The following is a 27123-nucleotide window of genomic DNA, read 5'->3' as shown; positions in this document are numbered from 1 at the left end:
CGATTTAAATGGTATTAAGAAGGTTATTTTCATGAAAAAATAATTGTGGACGATTGTCTTATGATTAAAACAATAAACAAAGCCTTTAATAATAATAGTAGTAGTAGTAGTAGCAATTTTTATTTAGTGTTTAGAATATATCAGCATTATTTTGGAAAAGGAAATGGCAACCCACTCCAGTATTCTTGCCTAGAGAAACCTATGGACAGAGGAGCCTGGTGAGCTGCTGTCCATAGGGTCACACAGAGTCGGATACCACTGAAGAGACTTAACAGCAGCAGCAGCAGCAGCATTATTATTTTGTTTTATTTACATGTATTTATTTTTATACATATTTAATATAATATATATAAATATAACATATATATAATATGTATATAACTTATTTAATCTTCACTACAATCCCATGAGCATGATGAATGCTATACTTGTTTTGCAAATGAGTAAAGTGACTTCCCGAAGATCACAAGGTTAGTGATCCCAGAGCCAAGATTCAGACCTAGGAAATTTGATTCTAGGATCCATTCTTTTGATCCCCATATATGAACAATAGGTTCAGTTTAGTAGCCCTGAATGCTGTCAATCTTTAGAACCATTATATTTAAATGAGTGTTTTTCTCTTCAGTGAAAACTTTGGAGTAGCTATATTTAGTTCATTTTTTTCCTCTTAATTGCATATTTTTTGAAATATTATTTTCACTGTTTTCATTGATGAATTCACTAAGAGTAGACTTAATTTTTTTTTAACTACCACAAACAATTTGCTGCAATTTCTGGTGAAAAAGTAGGATTAAACAAGTCAAGTTGTGTAACATTGCATCAAAAAAAAAAAAATGATGATAATGATTGGTAATGATTCCAATTTTCTTTCATGTCTCAGAAAATGATTTTAAAGATAATCCCAGGGATTAGATTAAAAAAGTGTTTTTTTTAAATAATATAACAATTGAGGATGTAGTCAAAGGTGTATTTTTTTCTGTTATATTAGTAAAAAGAGAATAAAAAAGAAAAATCTCTCAGTGTTTTATGGAATTTAAAAGTCAGTGGAAGAGTCTTAAAGTCTATTGTCTTGAATTGAGATGGTGTGAATGTACCTTTGAAAGCAGAATCTTTGGGTAGAATCTCATTCTTCTATTAAATTATATTTTTTAACATGACTTTTGTTTGTTTCAGAATCTGTTGGGACAACCCAAGTTTTATTGCAGTCAGCATTAAGCTAGGATTAGCCAAGCAAAACCAGAAAGTGAAAGATTGGGCTTTCCCTCCCCTCAGGGCCTGTCCACGTTGTAAACTGTACAAAATGATCCCATCCTGACAGTGCAGAAATGAAAGGTTTCCAGCAAAACTTACATATGTGGCAGGGAGCTGTCCCGAAATGACATACTTAGACAAATATTTCCAAAAGGATCATAGGATTATCTTTACAACAGCATTTCACAGACTTTACAACATTTTTCAGCTGGGTCTTCTCTTTATTGATTTCTCTATCATTTTTTTTAAAGAGCTTTATTAATTTCCAATTTCTGCAAAGAAAATTTTTATGCAAATATTGTCATTTTGATATACATGTTGATTTAGTGCCAAGAAGCAATTGAATAATATAAAAAACAGTTAGTTGGAGGACACTGTGGATTATTAACAGTTAAAGCAGCTAACAAATTTCAATTTTTATTTGATTTTACTTTAATCCTTCAATAGACATGGTACTTGCTCTCACTTTATAAATTTGGATTTTCAAGAACATTGTCCACTTTCTACAATTTTTCCTCCAAATTACTTTCCGACAATTCTGGTAAGTGCTTCTCAGTGGATAGCAGTATTTCCTTGATGATTCTAACAGTTTATGATAAATTAACTAATTACACTATTCAAATACCTATTGTATACAAAGCAAAACACTAAATTTGTTATGGTATAAACAGAAAAGTAATACAATTCTTAGCCTTATAAAGATCATACAATTTACTTAATATTCAACAAATACTTTGTCCAAAAAATCCTTTATTCTAAGAGAATAAATTCATTTATAAAGTGATAAGTTCAAACAGAATTTGATTGATTCATTTAAAAAAATCATATACTATGTATTTTTCTCCAATTAAAAATGTGTTGGTTACTTATTCAGATTTTCTTTCCCCTCCCGTAATATGTTTTGTATTTCTGCAGCAGTATCTGTTTTCCAAATAGCTCCCACAGAAATAGATGCATCTCTTCTCTGGACTTCACAGAGTATTATTCTTTTTCTTAGAGCATATTACTATAAAACACAGGTAAAGAAAACCAAACACTTTGTTTTAATTGCACATGAAGTGGTTCCTATGAGCTATTTAAGCTCTCTCTGGAACTGATATATGGATGCTTTTCACTTAAAGATCATGCTAGAATTTTTTGTACTTTAAAATAGGGGATTATACCTTTTTTAGATTCATTCTTTTTGCTGTTATTTATTTTATTACATTTGACTTCATTTTGTTTTTAATTGAGGTAGCCTGATTCATTGATGTATAAATTTTGAATGAGATGCTTCAGAATGAGGCAATAAGCTTACAAACTCTCACTACTGGTAGGTGGCATCTATTTTTTCTATTGTATATAGTTTAGTGAAATAAACCTAGAAAAAGGAAAAAAGAAACTTACCTTCTCAATCCAACTAAAGTGTTTCTTATAGCAAGATATCAGAGAAATTCACATGAAAATATGTAGCAGTTTTAAAAATAATAAATATTGGAGCTGTTAATATCCACGATCGAGAGATAGGGTGGTTAGCCTTTTTGTGACTGCTTTGTTGAGTTACGGCAAGCATAGTCTTCGTCTGGCCATCACATTGTTTCGTCAGTCATAGCAATTGAGTCAGATTCATACTGTCCTATAGAAAGCTCAAGGTCTTGCAAGCATGCATTCTTTTGGCATTCTAATCAAAAGCTTCACTCTGATTCAGAAAAGTACTGACAATAATGTTACCCTTGTTTGTGCACAGAAGAGTGAATATGCTTTAAAATGATAGGACAAAAATCTCAATATTACTACCTTCCCATTGGACAATTCTACATATTTGGGGCTAATTACATAGTGGGCTGATATCAACATAACAAAGCTATGTAAGAGATAAATGTAATAGCATTTGTAACATGCTATTAAAATTTATTGCATGCTATTAAAAATTAAAGCATCTATTAAAAATCAGTTGCCCAAGAATACGGTGAAGAGACATGGCTGTGTACTAGTCGTAGCTGTCATTGTATTTCACTCTCAGTTGTGTCCGACTCTTTGCAGCCCCACGGACTGCAGCACACCAGGCTTCCCTGTCCTTCACCATCTCCCGGAATTTGTTCAAACTCATTTCCATTGAGTTGGTGATGTCACCCAACCGTCTCATTCTCTGTCGTCCCCTTCTCCTCCTGCCCCCAATCTTTCCCAGCATCAAGGTATCTTTTTCAATGAGTCGGTTGTTTGCATTGGGTGACCAAAATACTGGAGTTTCAGCTTTAGCATCAGTCCTTCCAATGAATATACAGAGCTGAGTAGTTGTGTATTAGTAGTTGATGTGAAAAAAATAGTTGGTAGGTTTTAGTCAATCTTAGGAGGGAAATATGGCTGTTAAATTGGTCTATGCCCTCATTTATGAATTAAATGTATACGTTTATGTATACTTATGTGTATTAAATGTATATTAAATGTATACCTATTGTGTGCTAAGTGTTGTGCCTAGCATATTACTTAGTGATGAAAGAGACCTGATATATATCTTTAATAAATCTACAGTCTAGTCTGAAATGCTGACAAGAAGCATTTTCAACTCAGAGTGATAAATACTATGAAAAAGATGGTACAGAAACTTGTGAAGGCCACCTGATCCTATCTATAGCTGTCAAGATGAGTTTTCCAGAGCAAATGATTTTCAAAACGACATTGCTTCTATTTTCCACCAACCTCACACAAAGAGGCTCATCCAAGTTACATCTAAATCCTAACCTTGGCCTGGTCTATAACAGTCTTGCTATCTTTCCCTTCCTCTACAGTATCAGGGAAAGATTGAACATGGTGTTGTTTCTAACTTCCTTAACCATCCAGAAAATTCTTACAAATGTGAAATTGGGCAATGAAAGATTCTGACAAGCAAAGGGCTTTTGTAATATGCCTTCCCTCTCCTTGATAAGAAACGGACTTGCATTCAGGTTGTGCATCCCAGTAGCTTTTTTTTTAGGAAAGAAAGTAGGAAAGAAGATAGATAAATCTAAAAGGCAGATTAGTTACCCTTTATTTCCAGATTGGAGCAAACATATCTATAAAATCCATTAGCTCCCGAACAAGCCCTATTCCATACTATTGTCAATCATATTTACCAGTAAGTGTCAGCTGCTCAATTGTGTCCAACTCTGCAACCTACCAGACTCCTCTGTCCATGGGATTCTCCAGGCAAGAATAGTGGAGTGGGTTGCCATTCCCTTCTCCAGGGGATTTTCCCAACACAGGGATTCAATCTGAGTCTCCTGCATTGCAGGCAGATTCTTTACCATCTGAACTATTACAGCAGCTCTTACCAGTAAGAGAAAGTTTACATTCTATATTCTATTAAAAGAATTAGGCAATTTTATAACACATTTGAGAAAATGCTCATGCATGTGCTCAGTGGTGTTCAACTCTTAGTAACCCATGGACTGTAGCCTACTAGGCTCTTCTGTCCATGGGATTTCCCAGGAAGAATACTGGAATGGGTTGCCATTTCCTACTTTAGGGGTTCTTCCCCACACAGGGATCGAATCCGTGTCTCCTTTATTGGCAGGTAGATTCCTCATCACTGTACCATCCAGGCATCCCCAAGACTTCTTTATGAAGTGTCATGTTACAACTGTATGAAGTGACAGGTTTATCCAAGATTACTTTGAAGATGTTTTTGTTTGTTTGTTTTTTTTCTTTTTTTTTTTTTTTGATTTTGAGTGGTTTCCTTATCTTTTTTGGGGCTTGGAATCAGTTTATTTTCAGGGGTGTAACATTACAGTTTGCTGACCCTCAGTGAACTTTCTTTGTGGTTTAGATAATTCTTTAATGGAAGTGTCCAAAATCTCTTTGTCTCAGGCTTTCCGAAGATTCTGTCTCCAGGTACTCTCCGGGTCACTGTACATTTAGACTGGGGGTCTCTGGGCGTGATGGCCCTCAGTTGTTCCCTAAAGGCATTGGTGTTTCTTTTGAATCCCAAGGCCAGGACGTATTTTCAGCTCAGGAGTCATTTTAAGCCCAGGGTGGGTGCGAGCCTCTGGCTGGGCTGGGGCATCCGGCAGATGGCGGTACTTCCGCGGATGGCTCAGCTGCCTCACGTGTGCAGTGACGATGGCTGGCTTGGCCGACAGACACACCAAGGCCAAGAACAGCTTGTTCCCCTCCGGCGCTCTGGTGACCTCGCGGATGCCGATGGGGTTGCTGCTTCCTGAAGTCGGTGGGAGTCCATCCTGACGCCTGAGGGTCACCTTCCATCTTTTCCTCCTTCTGCTCCTCATCAGGGTCCACATCCATGCGAATCCTATCTCTTTATTTTCCCAAAGATGTCTGCTTTTTCTTTCTCTTCCTGTCCACAACCTTCTGAAGCTGGAGAGATTTAATTCTGTCCTCCCGGGTCTGCAGTATGAAATTCATATCCTCCCTGGCTAAGGCACCCCAGCCGATGCTGCCCTGGGTTATTCAGCCTTGCCTTCACAGGTAAAGGTCTCTTCTTCAGCCTGGAGCCACTCCCTGGCACTTGGGGGCTGCAGCCATTCTGAAAATCAGTTCTGTGCTTTGGGCATTAGCTCCATCTTCAGGAGCAGCTGTCACATTCAAAGCAGAGGAGTGGCACAGTTAGAAAGGTGTCAGAGAAAGATCTTGGTGGACTCCAGGCAGGAGGGGTCTTTTGCCAAGACTGGAAGCATCAAAGAGGCTCCAGAACAGTCTATCAATGTGCGAGCACAGAGACCTTGCCTTGGGGTGGGGAAGAGGGAAGGTGCAAAAACGCTCAGAGAACACTTTTCATACTTCTACATCCTGCGTGCTAAGTTGCTTCACTCGCGTCTGACTCTCTGTGACCCTTTGGACTGTAGCCTGCCAGGCTCCTCTGTCCATGGAATTCTCCAGCAAGAATACTGGAGTGGGTTACCATGCCCTTCTCCAGGGGATCTTCCTGACCCTGGGATAGAACCCGAGTCTCCTGTGGCTCCTGAATCCCAGGAGGATTCTTTATTGTTCTTCTGCATTGGGACACTTCCAAACAGGAAAGTTGGCTTAGGATGCCACAAAAGAGCAAGGCCTGATCTCTTAAAAACCCTGAGTTTAACAGGGGAGAGGGGAGGGCTCTGGTCAAGGCCCTCCCAAACAGTGGAGAAAGAATTGTAGCTAAACGTCTATTTTTAGAATATTCTTTGTATCAGTTCAGTTCAGTTATCAGTTCAGTCGCTCAGTAGTGTCTGACTCTTTGTAACCCCATGGACTGCAGGACACCAGGCCTCCCTGTCCATCACCAACTCCCGGAGTTTACTCAAACTCATGTCCATTGAGTTGGTGATTTATTTTAAAATATCTTTTGCACTCATTATCAGAGAAATGCAAATCAAAACCACAATGAGGTACCATTTCATGCCAGTCAGAATGGCTGCTATCCAAAAGTCTACAAGCAATAAATGCTGGAGAGGGTGTGGAGAAAAGGGAACCCTCTTACACTGTTGGTGGGAATGCAAACTAGTACAGCCACTATGGAGAACAGTGTGGAGATTCCTTAAAAAACTGGAAATAGATCTGCCTTATGATCCAGCAATCCCACTACTGGGCATACACACCGAGGAAACCAGAATTGAAAGAGACACGTGTACCCTAATGTTCACCACAGCACTGTTTATAATAGCCAGGACATGGAAGCAACCTAGATGTCCATCAGCAGATGAATGGATAAGAAAGCAGTGGTACATATACACAATGGAGTATTACTCAGCCATTAAAAAGAATACATTTGAATCAGTTCTAATGAGGTGGATGAAACTGGAGCCTATTATACAGAGTGAAATAAGCCAGAAAGAAAAACACCAGTACAGTATACTAACACATATATATGGAATTTAGAAAGATGGTAACGATAACCCTGTATGCGAGACAGCAAAAGAGACACAGATGTATAGTACAGTTTTTTGGACTCTGTGGGAGAGGGCGAGGGTGGGACGATATAGGAAAATGGCATTGAAACATGTATATTATCATATGTGAAACGAATCGCTGGTCCAGGTTTGTTGCATGATACGGGGTGCTTGGGGCTGGTGCACTGGGATGACCCAGAGGGATGGGATGGGGAGGGAGGTTCAGGATGCGTTACACATGTACCCCCATGGCGGATTCATGTCAATGTATGGCAAAACCAATACAATATTGTAAATTAAAAATAAATAAATAAAACTGAAAAGAATAAAATAAAATATCTTTTATTTTTCTTCCTTGTCTTCTCCTCCTCATTCTGGATCCCTCCTTCCCAACATCTACATGGTTTGCTTCCTTGATTTCTGCAGATCTTTGCTCCAATATCAATGAGTACTTCTTTGACTATCTCATTTAAAATCTCATATCCTTACCAGCCTCCTGCTATCTCCTTCCTGCTTTATTTTTCTTCTCACCATTTATGATCCTCTGATAGACTATGTATTTCACTTACTTTTCTGATGTTGTCTTTTCAACTGGATTATAAATCCTATGAAGACAAGACTTTTGTCTCTTTTGTTCTTTCCTGTAACTCCAGCACCTAATACTCAAGTACCAAGTATTAGACATAGTAGATATGCAATGAATATTTGTAAAAATAAATGAATGAATAAATAAACCATAAACATTTACTTTACTCTGACCTCTTTCTTGAGTGCCGCACCTTTTTACTCTGGAAATCAGCACTATAGCCCACCTCTTGCCTGGATCAGGTAACACCCTTCTAGTTTCTTGCCTTCTAGGCTTTCTTCTTTTTACATTTATTCTGTATACTATCTCTTGAGAAATTATTTTAAAGTCCACATGTTACCCTGTCACTCACCAATTTATGGTTTTCCAATGGACTTTACCACTTTAGAAGAAAAACCTACATTTTAAGAAGAATCAGATTAGCTTTCCTCATCTCACTTTGCTATCTCAGGTCTAACACTCCCAAGTCTTCACTCTGACCATCCTAAACTACTTAGACTTCTAACTCATCAGTTTCTTTTGTACCTCCAGATCTTCACCTATATTCTGCTTGACACACTCTTCTCACAATCCACACTATTAGCCTAACTCTCATGTAGACTTCAGGGTCAGATGCTCTTGCCCTGGGAAACTTTCCTTGAAGGACAAAAAAGCCAGTTGTTCCTGATAAGCACTTCCTGAGTACTGGCATTTTCTCAAGGCAGTTGTCACATGTTACTTAAACTGCTTATTCCTCTGTACCCTCTGTTGGGGTCTCAGTGCCATGCAGATGGTCATCTCATTTGTTTCTTTCACATCCAGATCCCTAGAGCTTAGCATGGTGCTTAGCTTATGGTGTGCATTTGTTATTTGTTGCAAGTAACAGAGAGAAAGAATGAATTAAAAAAGTGTGGAAAGGGAGGAGGTGGGGGAACTAGACTTTACTCTGTATTTAAAAAGAAACTAGCTTAGATTGCCCATGGAGATAAATGTTCTTAAAAATTTTAATTGGATAATAAAAACACATTTAGGATCCAGCAGAAAATGTATCAGTGTTACCTTTAAATCATTCTCTCATTTTATTTAACCCAGTATGCTCCCCAGGCCATAACATTTTGTAAATAAATATCTAGTAAATAACACACTTCCCAATTATGGTTCAAAATTGGGAAAGGAGTACGTCGAAGCTGTATATTGTCACCCTGCTTATTTAACTTATATGCAGAGTACATCATGCAAAATGCTGGGCTGGATGAAGCCCAAACTGGAATCAAGATTGCTGGGAGAAATATAAACAACCTCAGATATGCAGATGACACCATCCTAATGGCAGAAAGTGAAGAGGAACTAAAGATCCTCTTGATGAATGTGAAAGAGGAGAGTGAAAAAGCTGGCTTAAAACTCAATATTCAAAAAGCATGGTATCCAGTCCTATCACTTCATGGCAAATTGATGGGGAAAAAATGGAATCAGCGGCAGATTTTATTTTCTTGGGCTCCAAAATCACTGGACAGTGACTGCAGCCACGAAATTAAAAGAGGCTTGCTCCTTGGAAGAAAAGCTATGACAAGCCTAGACAGTATATTAAAAAGCAGAGACATCACTTTGCTGACAAACATCTATCTAGTCAAAGCTATGGTTTTTCCAGTAATCATGTATGAATGTGAGAGTTGCACCATAAAGAAGGCTGAGCGCTGAAGAATGGATGCTTTTGAACTGTGGTGTTGGAGAAGACTCTTGAGAGTCCCTTGGACTGCAAGGAGATCCAACCAGTCACTCCTAAAGGAAATTGGTCCTGAATATTCATTGGAAGAACATTGGTGCTACAGCTCCAATGCTTTGGCCACCTTATGTGAAGAGCCAGCTCACTGGAAAAGACCCTGATACTGGAAAAGATTGGTGGCAGGAGAAGGAGGTGACAGGGGATGAGATAATTGGATAATACCACCAACTCAATGGATATGGGTTTGAGCAAATTCAGGGAGATACTGAAGGACAGGGAAGCTTGGTGTGCTGTAGTCCTTTGGGTCGCAAATAGTTGGGTCCAACTTAGGAACTGAACAACAACAACAACAAATAACACACAAGACTATTCTTTTTTCAGCCAGATAAGACGTAATCTGTGTGAATATGCACAGAATGTTTGTTTAGTAAATTTTTACTCTATTTTAGTGAGAGCATTTAAAATGTTTTCCAGGCTAGGACCTGGTTCACCCAGCCCAGTTCACTATGAAAATAATGGTGAGTCCATGGAATGAATGGAATGGGAGACCTCTCAGTAGTCATTTTTATGTGATAGATTTTTAATCAAGTACTTCTAAACTAACCATAATTTATTATGGACATATTCCTCAAAATAGCTATTAAATCGTTCCATCTTCAGACAACATCAACCCTCAGGCAATCAAGTTCCACAAATTATCAGAGAAGTATTAAATGTTCAGTTGTTGTAACACTACCTATTCAAAAGTTTCCAAGTTGCCTAATACTTCTAATCTTTCCAGACTTCTTGAACCACCCAAACCACCAAATGATTAACTTCCCTGTCATTTCTCTTAACTTTGATCAAGTTTTTCTGCTCTTGCCTTTTAAGCGTACTGAGACAATTATCAAATTCAATCTGCTTGTACCTAGAAGTTGTGCTGTAGAGAGGGCCAGGTGGACCCTCATACATTCACAGCCCAATAAAAGGATTCTCTGTCCATTCATCTCAAATCTGCAACAATAATCACTCTGAAACAAAACTGGAAATGTAGGTGAAGAAAAAGGGTGGAACCAATCTGAGCTTGAAACTGCTGCAAACATCATGTGTACTGATTTTTCCTTGCCAAGGTATTATTACCATCTTTCAGAGCTCTGCCAAGGATTTGGAATCCATCTCTTTGCTGAGTTTACCACGTGTTATCATTCTCCTCAGACCATGAGCTAATGCTGCAGGATAGTCCACCATCTGGTTTCTTTGCAGAACTAAACTCCATCTTCATGCTTAAGACAAGAATGCTAAAGAGGAACTCCTATTAAGTAGAACTTAAGTAAAACTTTCTCTTTCATACCATGTTGGCAAAATTAAACACACACTAAAAAACCAGGCAATAATAACAACAAAATTTAAAAATCACAGGGAAAAAATTTACATATGAACATTTTCTTCCTTGTTTATTTCATTGTGTTTGTTTTTTTGGTCAAATATGGCATCATACACTAAGTGGACATGAGTTTGAGCGAACTCCAGGAGATAGTGAAGGACAGGGAAGCCTGGTGTGCTGCAGTCCATGGGGTCACAAAAAATGGACACAACTGCATGACTGAGCAACAACAACAAATGCTCAACTCCCATTTTAGTGTAATGCTTTACTTGTCATTCTGCTTACATAAGCTATCTATAACTATAACAACCATTCCCTAACTGAATAAAGGAGTAAAATGTGGGAGAGAGGACTTAATAAGTATTAACCTAAGAAAATGAGAGCTTGTCAAATATGATTTAAAGCCAGATATTGGTTATTAATTCTGTTTGTGTGGTAAGTCACTTCAGGCATGTCTGACTCTTTGGAACCTCACAGACTGTATCTCATCAGATCCCTCTGTCTATGGGATTCTCCAGACAAGAATACTGGAGTGAGTTGCCATACCCCCAGGGGATCGTCCCGATTTTCTGCTTTAACTACAACAATTAAAATGATTCAATAATAGGTTAGATGTTAATTCACCACAGAATTGTCAGTTTACTGCAATGGTGATTCTTAGAAATACGAAATGAACAAGTCTTGGTATGTTAAAGTGAGATCTGAGAAGTGAGACAAATGAATGTGAAATTAAAATATGGCACAACTTGGAAAAGGAATTGATTGAAGTAAGATTTTGAGATGGAAAAAGTATTGAGCAAGTTTGTTATGTAGGCACCATGAGTCCTGGCTCGCTTAGGAGTGAAATAAAAGAAAGGAGAAAGAGTTGTTAAGAAAATGGGTAGTTGAAATAATAAATAGGCTTCCCAGGTGGCTCAGGGGTAAAGAATATATCTGTCAATGCAAGAGATGCGGAAGACACAGGTTCTGTCCCTGTGTTGGGAAGATTTCCTGAGGAGGAAATGGCACCCCACTCCAGTATTATTGCCTGGGGAATTGCATGGACAGAGGAGCCTGGTCCGCTACAACCCATGGGGTCACAAAACAGTCAGACATAACTGAGTGAGTGAGCATGCACACAAAATAAAAAGGCAAACCCTATTTTATATCACTAATTTGATTATTATTATTGAATCTCTTCTCATTCTTCAGTTAATAAGTAATCCTTTATAATGAGTGTGTTTCAAGTGGTGCCAAACAACAGTCCTTGTCCTTATGGTCACAGCTTTTGGATAACAAATAAAAGTATTCTAACTGAGTTAAGCTAAGAGAACAGTGAAAAGAGCAGGAGTCAAATTAATAATTAGTAAACAACTGTTGCATTTTCCTCAAGTTCATTTGCATCAAAACCATCATGTTTTGATTTATGAATCGAACTTTCACACTAGTGTGAAAAGACAAGGTGATGGGAAAACTTGAGCAAAGAATGAATTAGAAGTTATAAGGGAGAGAGAATAACACTTTCTTGAGTGTATGCTTTTATATAATTTTGACATTTGAAAGCTCTAATTTTAGTTCAATATATAGGCCATTTGTATTTAAAGCTATTAATGTTAAGCTTAGTTTTAAATTTCTACAAATTTTAAATGTAAATTAATATCAATGGGAAAGGAAATAAGTAACTCAAAAACTTGAAGACACTGAATCAAAAGGACCTAATCGTATTTCAATTGAATATCATAACCACACTATAGGGATAAATAAACAAACTCAACCAGTTGCCTATTTGAAACTCAAAATATAGGAGATAATAAATAAGCTTTCATAATAAGTGTATTAGGAAATAAGAACACCATACAAAATTTTAAAAAATATGAAACAAAAGGTTGCTTGTGATGTAATCAATAAAATTAATAATAAACTCTAGTCAGGATAATTAAGAAAAGAAAAAAAGATACTGAAAAAAACCCAACTGCTCATATTAAGAATGAGATAGGTGATTGTACTATAGATGTTACAATTATTAAAAAGATAAGAAGGTGATACTATGAAAAATTTATGTCAGCAAATTTGAAAATTTATATTAAGCAAATAACATGAAAAGCACAAATTGCAATGTTTATTCAAGACAAAAACAGATAACCTAAATGTCATGTTTATTTAAAAATATTTAGTTGCAGTTAAAATTATTACAGAAATTTTTGCAGTTAAAGTTTATTTCTAGAAAAGAGGTGAATTCTAATAGTAAAGAGGAAAGTAATATTTATGCTACTCTATTTCATTGAGAAAAACACACAGGATGAAATATTTCCCAACTCATTCTATGAAGCTAGTGTTACTATGGTCCTAAAACCAGATCAAGATAATACACAAGTGAAAAATAACAAACATATACCTTGTGTATAGGTGCAAAAAATTTTAACAAAATGATTGCAAATTGAATCTGACAATACTTTGAACTGTATAATATACTGACCACCTGGGTTTTAACCAAGGAATGAAAAATTTTAGAGTTTGAAAATCAATCAGTAGAGCTAACAATATTAACACAGTAGAAAAAAAGAAAAACACATAATCATTACAACAGATGTAGAAAAAGCATATGGCAATATCCAAATCCAGTCCTGACTAAACATTTTTAGTTTGGTTGAAATAGAAGAGAACTTTCTCAACCTGATGAACAGCTTCTATGGGAAACCTACAGGTAAACTTACACTTGGTGAAGAAAGACTGATTACATTGCCCCTAAGATAAGCAAGAGAGAAACACAGTTCCGTCTCATCGCTTCTATTCAGCATTGTGTGGAAGGTTCTAGACAGTGCAGTAAGGTAAAGTGAAGTGAAGTGAAGTTGCTCAGTCACGTCGGACTCTTTGCGACCCCATGGACTGTAGCCTATTACGCTTCTCTGTCCATGGGATTTTCCAGGCAAGAGTACTGGAGTGGGTTGCCATTTCCTTCTCCAGAGGATCTTCCTGACCCAGGGATCGAACCCAGGTTTCCCGCACTGTAGGCAGACGCTTTACCATCTGAGCCACCAGGGAAGTCCAAAGTAAGGTAGGAAAGCTAAATTAAAAGCATATAGTTTGGAAAATAAAAACTGTAACTACTGAGTTTAGCACAGTGCCAGAATATCAGATAAATATACTAAAATTAATTTTATTCTGTATGCTAGCAAGATTAATTGAAAATTTCAATGTAAACAAATACAATATATAATGGCACTAAAATATATACTGGTGGTGATGGTTTAGTCACTAAGTCATGTCCAACTCTTTGTAAGCCTGTGGACTATAGTTCTTCTCTGCCAGCCTTCTCTGTCCATGGGATTCTCCAGGTAAGAATACTGGAGTGGATTGCCATTTCCTTCTCCAGGAAAATATAAAATACTTAAGAGCAAATCTAAAAACATGTATAAGGCCTATGTACACTCAGCATAACAAAACTGATAAAAGATTTCTAAGAAAATCTAAATCAATGAAGATATATGCCTTGTTTACAAATTGGATCATATGGTAATGTTATGATTCCAGTTCTCCCAAAACTGAGCTATAGATTTAATGCGGTTTCAGTCAAATTATAGCAGATTTTCTGTCATGGAAACTGGCAATGTCATTTGAAGTTTCGTACAAAAGTACAAATGATCTAGAACTGATAAAACAACTTGAAAAAAGATTAAACTTGAATGACCAGGGATATGACTTTAGAACTTATTATAAATTATAGTAGGTAATATAGTATGGTGATGGTGTGAGGATAAGCAGATTGATGAAATAGAATCACAATTACAGAAATAGACATACATGTAAATAGTCAACTGATGTTCATCAAAGGTATAAAATCAATTTCATAAAGAAAGAATACAATTCTTATACTGTGCAGAAATAACTGAATAGCCATTTATAAAGAAAACAAACTTTGATCCATATTATTCAAGTACTAGGATTAAGTAAGAACTTGCTGATGCATACTGATGCTAAAGGGAAGTTCCCTCAGATACCATACTGATTCCTTTAATTAATAAATTAATATTTATCTGTAAGTTCCTTCACTAGACTCAAGATCTTTTCTTTTTCCTTCCTTCAAGGTTTATTGAGATAAAACTGATCCACAGGACTATATGAATTTAATGCATACAACATATAGATTTGACTACGTACATCACAAAATGATCATCAAAGTAGGTTCAGTGAACATCTGTCATCTCATATAGATAGAAAAGTAAAGAAATAGAACACTTTTTTTTCTTTCTGATAAGAACATTTAGGATTACTCTCTTGTTGACTTTCATATATAACTTATAACAGTGTTGATTATATTTATTATCTTGTATGTTACATCCTTGTACTTATTTATCTTATAACTGGAAGCATGTAATACCTCCTGCTGTGCTCCACCACAACCCATCTCTGCTAACTACAAATCTGATCTCATTGTTTTCTAAGTTTGTTTGCTCTTGAAGTATAATTGACCTATACTACGTTAGTTCTTGTTATAAAACATAGAGATTGTTGTACATTTCAGAATGGTCACCACATTAGTCTATTTGCCATCCATCACCATACAAATGGCAACCCACTCCAGTATTCTTGCCTGGAGAATCCCATGGATGGAGGAGCCTGGTGGGCTACAGTTCACGGGGTAGCAACAAGTCGGACACAACTGAGCGACTTCACTTTCACTTTCACTTTCACCATACAAAGATATTACATAATTACTGGCTGTATTCTCCACGCTATGCATTTCACAGCTGTAACTCACTTATTTTGCAATTGGAAGTTTGTACTTCTTAATCTCCTTCACCAATTTCTTTATCTTTCTCTCTATATAAAATATATATCATTCTTTGTATACAGAAATAAACTCAAATGGTGCATAGAGCTAAATGTAACATCAAAGATCATAAATTCACTCGAAGAAAATGAGATACAATTTTTTGATCCTGTGTTGGGTACAGGTTTCTTTTGTATCAAAGAAATAACTGATAAATGAAATATCATTAAAATTAAGAACTTTGGGTCTTTGAACAACACTGATGAGAAGTTGAAAAATCACACATGGGGAGAAAATATTTGTAAACCATGCATCTAGTAAGAATCTCGTATCTAGAACATATCTAGAACTCTCAAAGGTCAATAATAAACAACAACCAAGTTAAAAAAGCAAAAGATTTGAACACTTTATCAAAGGATTGCAACAAACACATGAAAAGATGCTTAACATCATTTGTCACTGGGAAACAGAAATTAGATCAATGAAATAAGTCTGCACATGTATTAGAAAGTCAAAAATTAAAGTGTAGATGAGACGTTAAAGTGTTGATAATGTATAACAACCAAAGCTCTTATACACGGTTGGCACAAATGTAAAATAATACAACTGCCTTGAGAAACAATATTTCAGGTTTTTTTTTTAATATTTCAGTTTTTTAAATTAAACATATCATAGTTATTTCATTCTTAGCTATTTACTCAATGTAAATAAAAGCATATGTTTATACTTGTTCATGAATGTTATTTTTAATAACCCCAAACTAGAAACAATCCATATTTCTAACAACAGATCAACTGATAACAAATTATAGAATTTGGCATATAATGGAATACTACTCAGTAATAAAAAGCAGTGAATTATTGAGCCACGTAGCAGTCTTGATGCATATCAAAATAATCATACTGGGTAAAAGAAGCCAGATTAAAAAACTCTATAATACATAATTTCACTTATATTACATTCTATAAAATGCAAATTCATCAACAGTGACATAGAGTAAATAAATTATTTTCTAGGAGGGGGTGGGGAAGAGCAGAGAGAGGAGTTACAAAGAGACCTAAAGAAATTTTGGGGGTGATTGCTTATTATCTTGATTTTGATAATAGTTTCATAAGTATATACATATATCAATTCTTATCAATTTAAAACTTTAATCATAAGCATTTTATTGTATATCTATTATTCCTAATTAAAGCAGATAAAAATAAAAAAAGGAAAGATGATTACACACAGGTGTAGAAAATGGCAGGGGCTGGTGGGAGTGATCAAGAGACAATGGATTTCTTACAAGAGAGAATGTGGATAAGATTCAGATCAGTTCAGTTGCTCAGTAATGTCCGACTCTTTGCGACCCCATGAATTCAGCACGCCAGGCCTCCCTGTCCATCACCAACTCCCGGAGATTACCCAAACTCATGTCCGTCGAGTCAGTGATGCCATCCAACCATCTCATCCTCTGTCGTCCCCTTCTCCTCCTGCCCCCAGTTCCTCCCAGCATCAGGATGTTTTCCAATGAGTCAGCCCTTCGCATCAGGTGGCCAAAGTATTGGAGTTTCATCTTCAACATCAGTCCTTCCAATGAACACCCAGGGCTGATCTCCTTTAGGATGGACTGGTTGGATCTCCTTGCAGTCCAAGGGACTCTCAAGAGTCTTCTGTGACACCACAGGTCAAAAGCATCAATTCTTTGTGTTCAGCTTTCTTTATAGTCTAACTCTCACATCCATCCATGACTACTGGAAAAACCATAGCCTTGACTAGATGGACCTTTGTTGACAAAGTAATGTTTCTGTTTTTTAATATACTGTCTAGGTTGGTCATAACTTTCCTTCCAAGGAGTAAGCATCTTTTAATTTCATGGCTGCAATCTCCATTGGCAGTGATTTTGGAGCCCCCAAAAATAAAGTCAACCACGGTTTCTGCTGTTTCCCCATCTATTTGCCATGAAGTGATGGGACCGGATGCCATGATCTTAGTTTTCTGAATGTTGAGCTTTAAACCAAATTTTTCACTCTCCTCTTTCACTTTCATTAAGAGGCTCATTAGTCCTTCACTTTTTTCCGTAAGGGTGGTGTCATCTGCATATCTGAAGTTATTGATATTTCTCCTGGCAATATTGTGCTTCTTCCAGCCCAGCGTTTCTCATAATGTACTCTGCATATAAGTTAAAGAAGCATGTTGACAATATACAGCCTTGATGTACTCCTTTTCCTATTTGGAACCAGTCTGTTGTTCCATGTCCAGTTCTAACTGTTGCTGCCTGACCTGCATACAGTTATTCATACATTGATCAAAGTTAAGTACACAGGTGCCCTGGGGACAGGATCATGCATTGACTAGGGAGAGAGACCCCTCCCATGGGCACTCTGCTTTGGAGGGCTCACATAAGCAAATACACAAAAACCAAATGTATATGTTTATAATATGAAAGCCTAAGAAGAAGTTAGACCCTTCCCTAACAATTTTTATTGAAATAATTCATCTTAAAATTCTAATTAATATAAAAACTTAATGACTTAAAAAAAAAAAAGACTTTAATGCAGTTTAGGCAACCTGCACAGTCTCCAGGAATGATACCCCAAACACCGTCCTCACTTTAGGCACCAGCCACAAGTCTGGAGACCCCAAGGCCACCTTCACTTTGGACCAACTTGACTATAGGTTCAGGTGTTCCCAGAACCCCACTGAGGTTTGAGAATGTGCTAGATAGCTCACAGAATGTGAGCAAGCACTATACCTACAATTATACTATTTTTTTACGTGAAAGTGTATAAATTAGAACTAACTGAAAAAGAGACACACAGGTCAAATCTGAGAGGGTGTTGAACATGAAGTTCCCACTGTCCTCATGGACAGTGTGATGGCATGATGGCGTTGTAGAGTGATGCTGCTCAGAGTGTTTCAATCAGAAAAGTTCACTCTAGTCTTTCGTGTACAGAATTTTAACTGAAGCTCACATACTACCCATATCGGTGATCCTTTAGACTCCAGGGCAGCCTTCATTCCAGAGGTTTAGCCAATATCTTAATGTCCAGTTTTCTCTTGAAAGTCCAAACTAATATGGTGTGGTTTAAAGCCCCTTCATGAATTACATTGTTGGGCTGTCTGGTGACCAAAGCCTCTGATAACAAAGATGTGCTTATCAGCAATGCATTCTTGTAGCTTGGAATCATTTCCCAGTAGCTAAGGATGAAGACCAGACCTCCTTTGGATAAAGTTAATTCTTCACTACAGTGAAGAATGCATGGACTTCTGTCACTCAGGATTCAGCACTTGGCACCCCAGCAAAGCAACCCAAACAAAGCTTAGTCTGAGCACCCACAGTCTGTGAACTAAAGCCATTCTGACTCCTAGGAAACTCTTCTGCTTCCCTTTCCCAATGTTCAGAAACTAAAGTCAATCCAGTCTTAATCCTGTGAAAATTTTAGTTTGTGTTAGACTAAAGTTGGGAACTGACAATGCTTACAAGTGCCCAGAGGATTTGAGTGATAGAACTGCTTACGCAAGAGAAAAGACAAATTAATGCATCATATGATTCCATTAAAAGAGCATCATTACCATAGATTCTTGCCTAATGAGGTATACTTTCCCAGTTGTGCTAATATATATTTTATTTTGCTTTTCTTTTTGCTCCATTCTGTGGTTTTGGAGACACTCGCAAATTAGCATGATGTTCATTGGTATTGCTCATGACAATGAAGGATACTGTGCAATTTTAAACAACTAACATATCATTTTTTTGCAATATTAAACATATCATTTTTACTTTTTTCTGGGACCTGCATGCATGCTAAATCACTTCAGTTGTGTCCAACTCTTGCCACCCTATGGACTGTAGCCCTCCAGGCTCCTCTGTCCATGGGATTTTCAAGGCAAGAATATTGGAGTGGGATGCCATTGCTTTCTCCAGGGGATCTTCCCTACCCAGGGATCAAACTGGCGTCTCAATGTCTCCTGCATCAACTAGCAGGTTCTTTATCACTAGAGCCACATAAGAAGCCCCTTTCTAGGACCTAGCCAAACCATAATAGAAATGTATTAGTTCTTTGAATTGGCAACTAGATGGACATTAAGTAGTATAACAGTATTTAATTTACAAAGTTTTATGACAAATTTAGCTTGACGTAAATAATTTTGATTCAAATTTTTTATATTTCCTGACTCTAAGTGTATTTGCCTCTAATTTCTAATAGACAATTTAAAATAATTTAGAAAAATAACTTTTTGGAAAAATATGTAAGTATAATTTAGTCATTTTGATGTTTTATATTTGCTTTTTTAATAGTTTCATTTTTATATATTTTTAAGATTACCATATAATAACATTATGCCAAAATGAAAATAAGTAAAAGCAAATGCTCTGGACTAAATGTATGAACATTTATTATATTTTTATTTTATTTTTTCTCCAAAAATTTCAGGTCATAAGCAGAATGCCTACATGCAGAGTAATAATCAATTCCAGTCACCGTTGATATTATTTTGACTTTCAGTAATATACAAATAATATAATATACAAATAAAGCAATATAATATACAAATAAAGTAATATAAAAATAAAAAAAAGAAAGCTGAACACTGAAGAATTGATGCTTTTGAACTGTGGGGTTGAAGAAGACTCTTGAGAGTCCCTTGAACTGCAAGGAGATCCAACCAGTCCATCCTAAAGGAAATCAGTCTTGAATATTCATTGGAAGGACTGATGCTGAAGCTAAAACTCGAATACTTTGGCCACCTGATGAGAAGAACTGACTCATTGGAAAAGACTCTGATGCTGGGAAACATTGAAGGCGGGAGGAGAAGGGGATGACAGAGGATGAGATTGTTGGATGGCATCACTGACTTGATGGACATGAGTTTGAGTAAGCTCCGGAAGTTGGTGATGGACAGGGAAGCCTGGCATGCTGCAGTCCATGCAATCACAAAGAGTTGGACATGACTGAGCGACTGAACTGAACTGAATTGAATATACAAATCATTGTGCATGCATGCTCAGTTGTGCCTGACTCTTTATGACCCCATGGACTGTAACTCTCCGGTATTTCTCAGGCAAGAATACTGGAGTGAATTGCCATTTCCTTTTCCAGAGGATCTTTCCAACCCAGGGATAGAATCTGTGTCTCTTGCATCTCCTGCATTGGCAGGTTGTTTCTTTACCACTGAGCCACCAGGGAATCCCCAAACCATAGCTTTACACGTATTTCTTTAAATATATTTTTATGAATGTATATTTGTTAGGCACAGGGATAAGTCATAATTTATTTGCAGTTTGTTACTTGGTTTATAATCTTTAAATATTTAGCCATATGCTTCATGGACCTCTGTTTATTCTCATGTTTGCTGTGCTGTGCTGTGCTCAGTCACTTCAGTTTGTGTCCAATTCTCTCTGACCCTGTGGACTATAGCCCACCAGGTTTTTCTGTCCATGGGATACTTGGGTAGGCTGCCATGCCCTCCTCCAAGGGATCTTCCCAACCCAGGGATCAAACTCGGAGCTCTTAAGTCTCCTGCACTGCAGGCGGATTCTTTACTGCTGAGCCACTGGGGAAGCCCCATTCTCATGCTTATTGAAATTGCTCAGTTGTGTCCTACTCTTTGCAACCCTATGGAAAGCAGCCTACCAGGCTCCTCCGTCTATGGGATTTTCTAGGAAAAATACTGGAGCAGGTTGCCATTTCCTTTTCCAGGAGATCTTTCCAACCCAGGGATTGAATCCGGGTCTCCTTCATTGTAAGCAGACACTTGACTGTCTGAGCTACCAGGGAAGTTTCATGCTTAGGGCTCCGCAAGTGACAGAATTGAGGGTGCTGGTAGAGATGAGAACATAACTGTCCAAGAAATGCCCTAAGGAGACTTAGTGTCTGAAGATACAAAGAGCAGAGTGATTTGTGGGGCTATTATGCAGAACAGTTGAGATCTGTGTGTATGTGTGTCTGTATGCAAAACAACTTAGAGGCCTCCAGGAGATATGTTTTCAAGAAAACACGACAATTTTGTTGAAAAACTACCAGTTGAAAGGGCGCTTTATTATTATTATGTCAAAAATATGAAGGCAGTTTAGAAACTGAGAAATATATAATGCTCACTAGAAAGTCATGGATCAAAATTTTAATATATGTGATTTTGAGCAACTGATAGAATAAGGAGATTACGTCTATCACATTGACGTCTAAATGCACATGACAATTTAAATCAGTAATTTAAATGAGCCTCTCGCACTCTGAAAACAGTTCTTTTGAATCTCATCCTAGATTCTTCTTAGTTTCTTTTGGCCTCTATTTCTCATCCCAGTGTTCTAGTTTTTAATTTTGTACACTCTCTAGCAAATAAACAGAGGTGAGGGAGACTTTTGACTAATCTTAGTGAAATATCTCATTGTTGTGATACACACATTACTCTTGAAGGGATGGGAAATCAATGAAGAGTGAAAAAGTAAAACTGCAGTGGTGGATAATTAAATATTCTGGACAAAATCACAATCTCTCCCTCTTTCAGATTTCTTCGTTAATCTTTAGAATAGATCCTTATGGTGCCTATGCTAAATTCCAGTGCAGGTTTAGTTTTACTTTAATTTGAAGTTAGACTATTTATTTCTTACATTTTGTTTTGGTTTTATAATTAAGTCTTCACGTTATTAAAAGTGTGAGGGTATGCATACCCTATATAATAGGTATTAGAAGCAAATGAGTACACATGAAGACATAGATTTGATTTTGTGTGTGACAGCTGGTTGGTAATATGAGTTCAAGAGAAGTAATATATCCACCAAGACATATCTCTTTGACTGATATTAGTTGTATATGATATATGGAGGTGAAAGTGAAAGTGTTAGTCATTTAGCCGTCTCCGACTCTTTGTGACCCCATGGGCTGCAGCCTGCCAGGATCCTCTGTCCATGGGATTCTCCAGGTAAGAATACTGGGTTGGGTTGCCATTTCCTTCTCCATGGGATCTTCCTAACCCAGGGATCGAACCTGGGTCTCCTGCATTGCAGGTGGATTCTTTACCGCCTAAGCCACCAGGGAAGCCCATGATATATGGAAAGAGTGCTACAAAAGCATTATAGGTGAATAATGTTCTTTATATGAGAAAACTGAATTTTCCAGTTCTTGAGGAAATTAGAACAAAAACAGAAGGGAAGAGGATTACAGAAATTGAGAAGAGGTCATGATTATTTTTCATAACTTCTAGAAATATTAGGACATGGATAAAATGTGAACAGCAACTTTGGCAGGTTTTTTTTTCTTAGATATACAAAAGAAAATTGTACAGTTACAGAGAAAAAGCAAGTAAACATAAGTGACTTAAAATTTAATTTTGAGCTTAGGCAAAATTTTTGAAATTCAAAATAAATATCTCCATTGGACAAAAAATTAGTATCTGTGACTTTGCAGTTCAGTTCACTGATTTCTACCAATGTTTTCAGAGACCAGAGATCAGAGATCAGTCACTCAGTCGTGTCCGACTCTTCGCGACCCCATGAATCGAAGCACTCCAGGCCTCCCTGTCCATCACCAACTCCCGGAGTTCACTCAGACTCACATCCATCGAGTCAGTGATGCCATCCAGCCATCTCATCCTCTGTCGTCCCCTTCTCCTCTTGCCCCTAATCCCTCCCAGCATCAGTCTTTTCCAATGAGTCAACTCTTCGCATGAGGTGACCAAAGTACTGGAGTTTCAGCTTTAGCATCATTCCTTCCAAAGAAATCCCAGGGCTGATCTCCTTCAGAATGGACTGGTTGGATCTCCTTGCAGTCCAAGGGACTCTCAAGAGTCTTCTCCAACACCACAGTTCAAAAGCATCAATTCTTTGGCGCTCAGCCTTCTTCACAGTCCAACTCTCACATCCATACATGACCACAGGAAAAACCATAGCCTTGACTAGATGGACCTTTGTTGGCAAGGTAATGTCTCTGCTTGAATAGGCTATCTAGGTTGGTCATAACTTTCCTTCCAAGGAGTAAGCGTCTTTTAATTTCATGGCTGCAGTCACCATCTGTAGTGATTTTGGAGCCCAGAAAAATAAAGTCTGACACTGTTTCCACTCTTTCCCCATCTATTTCCCATGAAGTGATGGGACCGGATGCCATGATCTTCGTTTTCTGAATGTTGAGCTTTAAGCCAACTTTTTCACTCTCCTCTTTCACTTTCATCAAGAGGCTTTTTAGTTCCTCTTCACTTTCTGCCATAAGGGTGATGTCATCTGCATATCTGAGGTTTTCAGAAGAACTCCTTAATATTCAGTTTTCCTAAGGCTATTTTGTATAACGTGTTAACATTAGTTATGTCTTTTTAAACATGAAGTTAAATTTTAAATCAGTGTTATTTTTACTGTGTTTGTACTGCAACTCATACCAATTATGAATATAAGGAGATAAGATACATATATATTTAAATACAGTGGTTCACAACAGATTTAAGTCACACAATAATAATAAGCAAATTTATAGAAATAATGCCAAGTGACTGAGCTTAATAAATTCATTTTTACTGAACATTCAGAAATTCAGCCTTATGATTATGTAATCTAATCTTGTTTGTATTTTGAAAAGAATTTTTCCTATCAGATTTTACCAGGTTAACAAATGCCACGGTTTGAAGCACCGTTCACCATAAGTTGTCAGAATCCCTGGGCTGGAAAGCTCTCTGTGAAAATGTATTTTAGTACATTAGGCAAATTTTTCAAGGAGAGTACTGTAGATTTGAGGGTTCCTTATGAATCAGTCATTATTAAAGACTCTGGAATTCCCTGGTGCTCCAGTAGTTAGAATTTCCAGCTTCCATTGCAAGAGGCCTGGTTGGAGAATTAAGATCTGACAATGTAGTATGGCCAAAAAAAAAAAAAAAAAAAAATCACTCACTCTATTGAAACTATTGCTGAGATACATGCCATTTAAAAAATATGGAAATTTCATAATGTTTTCCACATAGCTTTCAGTTAATTTTAGGCTTGAATATATTTCTAACAAGTAACTCATTTGATGAAAATAAATTTTTTTAGAAATAACTATTTTATCCAAAGAAAGAATATGTTAGATATAATGAAAATGTGGCCTTCAGAAAAGAAGCAGATGGTTTTTATTCCTGGGAAAGTTCATGAAACTATATTAATGAGCACAATTTTCACATTGAAAATCACCTTCTTAAGATATTCTTTTTCACAAATGTGTATAGAATAGCTCTGTAGCAGGCAGCAAAATAGACTACCAGAGATGTCATATACTAGTATCCAGAACCTGTTGATATGTTGGTTTCCATGACAAAGGAATTAAACATGCAGATGGAATTCAGGCTGCTAATCAGTTGACTCTAAAATAGGATGATTATCCTGGATTATCTGTGTGGGCCCAAGGTAATCACATGGGTTCTGAAATGCAAAAAAGGGAAGTGAAAGATTTAGCGTCACAGTGATACCATATGAAGAAACTCCACCAGCTACTGCTGGCTTTGAAGATGAAAGGAAACCACAAATCAAGTAATGCAGGCAACCTCTAGAAACTGGAAAGGGCAAGGAAATTTTTCCTCTAGAGACTCCTGAGATGAATGCAAGCTGTTCTTGATTTTAGCCTGTGAGATCCATTTTCAACTCCTAATCTCCAGAACTGCAACCTAATAAATGCATGTTTTTTTAAGTCATTAAGTTTGTGGTCATTTGTTACAGCAGCAATACAAACCTAATACAATCTCCACGTTGTTGTTCAGTAGACAAGTTGTGTCTGACTCTTTGTGATCCCATGGACTGTCAGCCTTCCCTATCCTTCCCTATCTCCCAGAGTTTAATCAGATTCATGTCCATTGAGTTGGTGATGCTATCTAACCATCTCCTGCTCTGCTGCCCCTTTCTCTTTTTTGCCATCAATCTTTCCCAGCATCAGGGTCTTTTTCAATGAACTGATTCTTGGCATCAGGTGGCCAAAGTACTGGAGCTTCAGCTTTGGCATCAATCCTTCCATTGAATAATCAGGATTGATTTCCTTTAGAACTGACTGGTTTGATCTCCTTGCTGTCCAAGGGACTCTCAAGAGTCTTCTCCTGCACTACAGTTAAAAAGCATCAGTTTTTCAGTGCTCAGCCTACTCTATGGTCCAACTCTCACATCTGTACATGACTACTGAAAAACCATAGTTTTGGCTATATGGACCTTTGTCGACAATGTGATGTCTCTGCTATCTGTGGTCTAGTTTTGCCATAGCTTTCCATCAGTATAAAAGACTGTGGCTTTGCCTACCAGGACATTATCATCCTGGGTTTTGATGTTACAAGAATTAGTGGATGGAATGACAATTTTCTCTAAGTCACAAAATAAACTAAATATTCTCTATACCTGTAAAGATTAAATCAGTTACTTCAAATTAAAATGTATGAGCTAAGAGAAAGAAGAGACAAAAATGGCAAGTAATCAATATCACTTCAGAAATCCTTTAATTTATTAACTAACAGGAGTGCTACCCTTAATGGTCTTGCTTAATAGTATGGTGGATTTTGGCAAAGGGGCTTTAGTAAACATGGAGAGAAGGCTTAACTTTTAATGAAAAATAAATCTTGCTGTTACCTCCCAACTGGACAGAGATATGCTACTGTGGCACTTGCAATTTGTTTAGAATTTTCATGATGCTTCTGTTTGCCAAATATAACATTATTATGATTATTATTACCACTACTACCACTTTAATGCCTCAATTACCCATAGAAAGTTGTGCTTTTTTCCTTTGAGTTTTTTTTTTAATATCAAAGTCAATAGCACCACTAAAGGTTGTAAAGTTCTCCAATTAACTTATTTAAAAGTAAGTGATTTATTTTGGAACAGTGCACATATTTTTGAAACATTCTAAAATCATTGCAAGACAAAGAAAACCATACAAGGTCCTCCCCACCCATTGGTCGTCATCACCTAAGACTGACACTATGAATGGAAATATATTAACTTTTCATTCTTTTACCCAGAAGTCATGACTACCACTGCCAATGTGTAATACGTGTTCTGACCACTGTACTCTTGACCTCATATGGCACCTGTCCTCAAATGAAGTGGAAGCATTTACAAGGGAACAAAAAATGGTGTGTGTCATTAGGTTGTGACAGCCAGAGAGTGCTTTTTTGGAGGGGGAAATGTTGCTTATCCCAAAAAAAGCATACCCTTTGCTATTGCAGAATTATCTTTTAAATTTTTTCCACATAAATACTAGGACATAGTGAGACTACCTTTCAAATGAGTTGGATATATTTTTATATGGATCAATTTTTATACCCATACCCCCCCAAAAACAACAATTTACTAACCCCTCCTGAGAAATGCACCTCAAACAATACTTTTCTAATGATATATAGTTTAAAATTTTGTAATTTTCTCTTTATAGAAAACCACTTGGTCTACGTATACTAGAACTGGCAATTAGTTTTATAGTACTTTTTCATAAAGGTTGAGAATTCAAGAACATTTGTGTGTATTGTCTTGATTTGATAATATATCCAGTGTTTGAAGTCTCTCATTACCACTCCATGTCCTTTATTGTCAAGATGTTATTGAGTTTGGTTAAACTTTTTTATCCTATTCTATTCTCATAGCCATATTGTATTTTTATGTATAAAGTCACATATACTAACTTCTAGTCAAGTTCAATGAACTAT

The 27123-nt window shown here is 37.0% G+C and overlaps 1 pseudogene; it reads right to left on the bottom strand.

The window, feature by feature from the left end:
- Positions 1-4979: 4979 nt before the first annotated feature.
- Positions 4980-8499, bottom strand: LOC147378726 (ribonuclease P protein subunit p38-like; annotated as a pseudogene).
- Positions 8500-27123: the final 18624 nt, after the last annotated feature.

This window comes from Bos grunniens, chromosome 2, assembly GCF_055505025.1.
Source record: "Bos grunniens cultivar Pamir isolate PY7600 chromosome 2, Bosgru_T2T1.0, whole genome shotgun sequence".
NCBI classification, from domain to species: Eukaryota; Metazoa; Chordata; class Mammalia; order Artiodactyla; family Bovidae; genus Bos; species Bos grunniens.
This window is presented reverse-complemented; position numbering and strand designations above follow the sequence as displayed.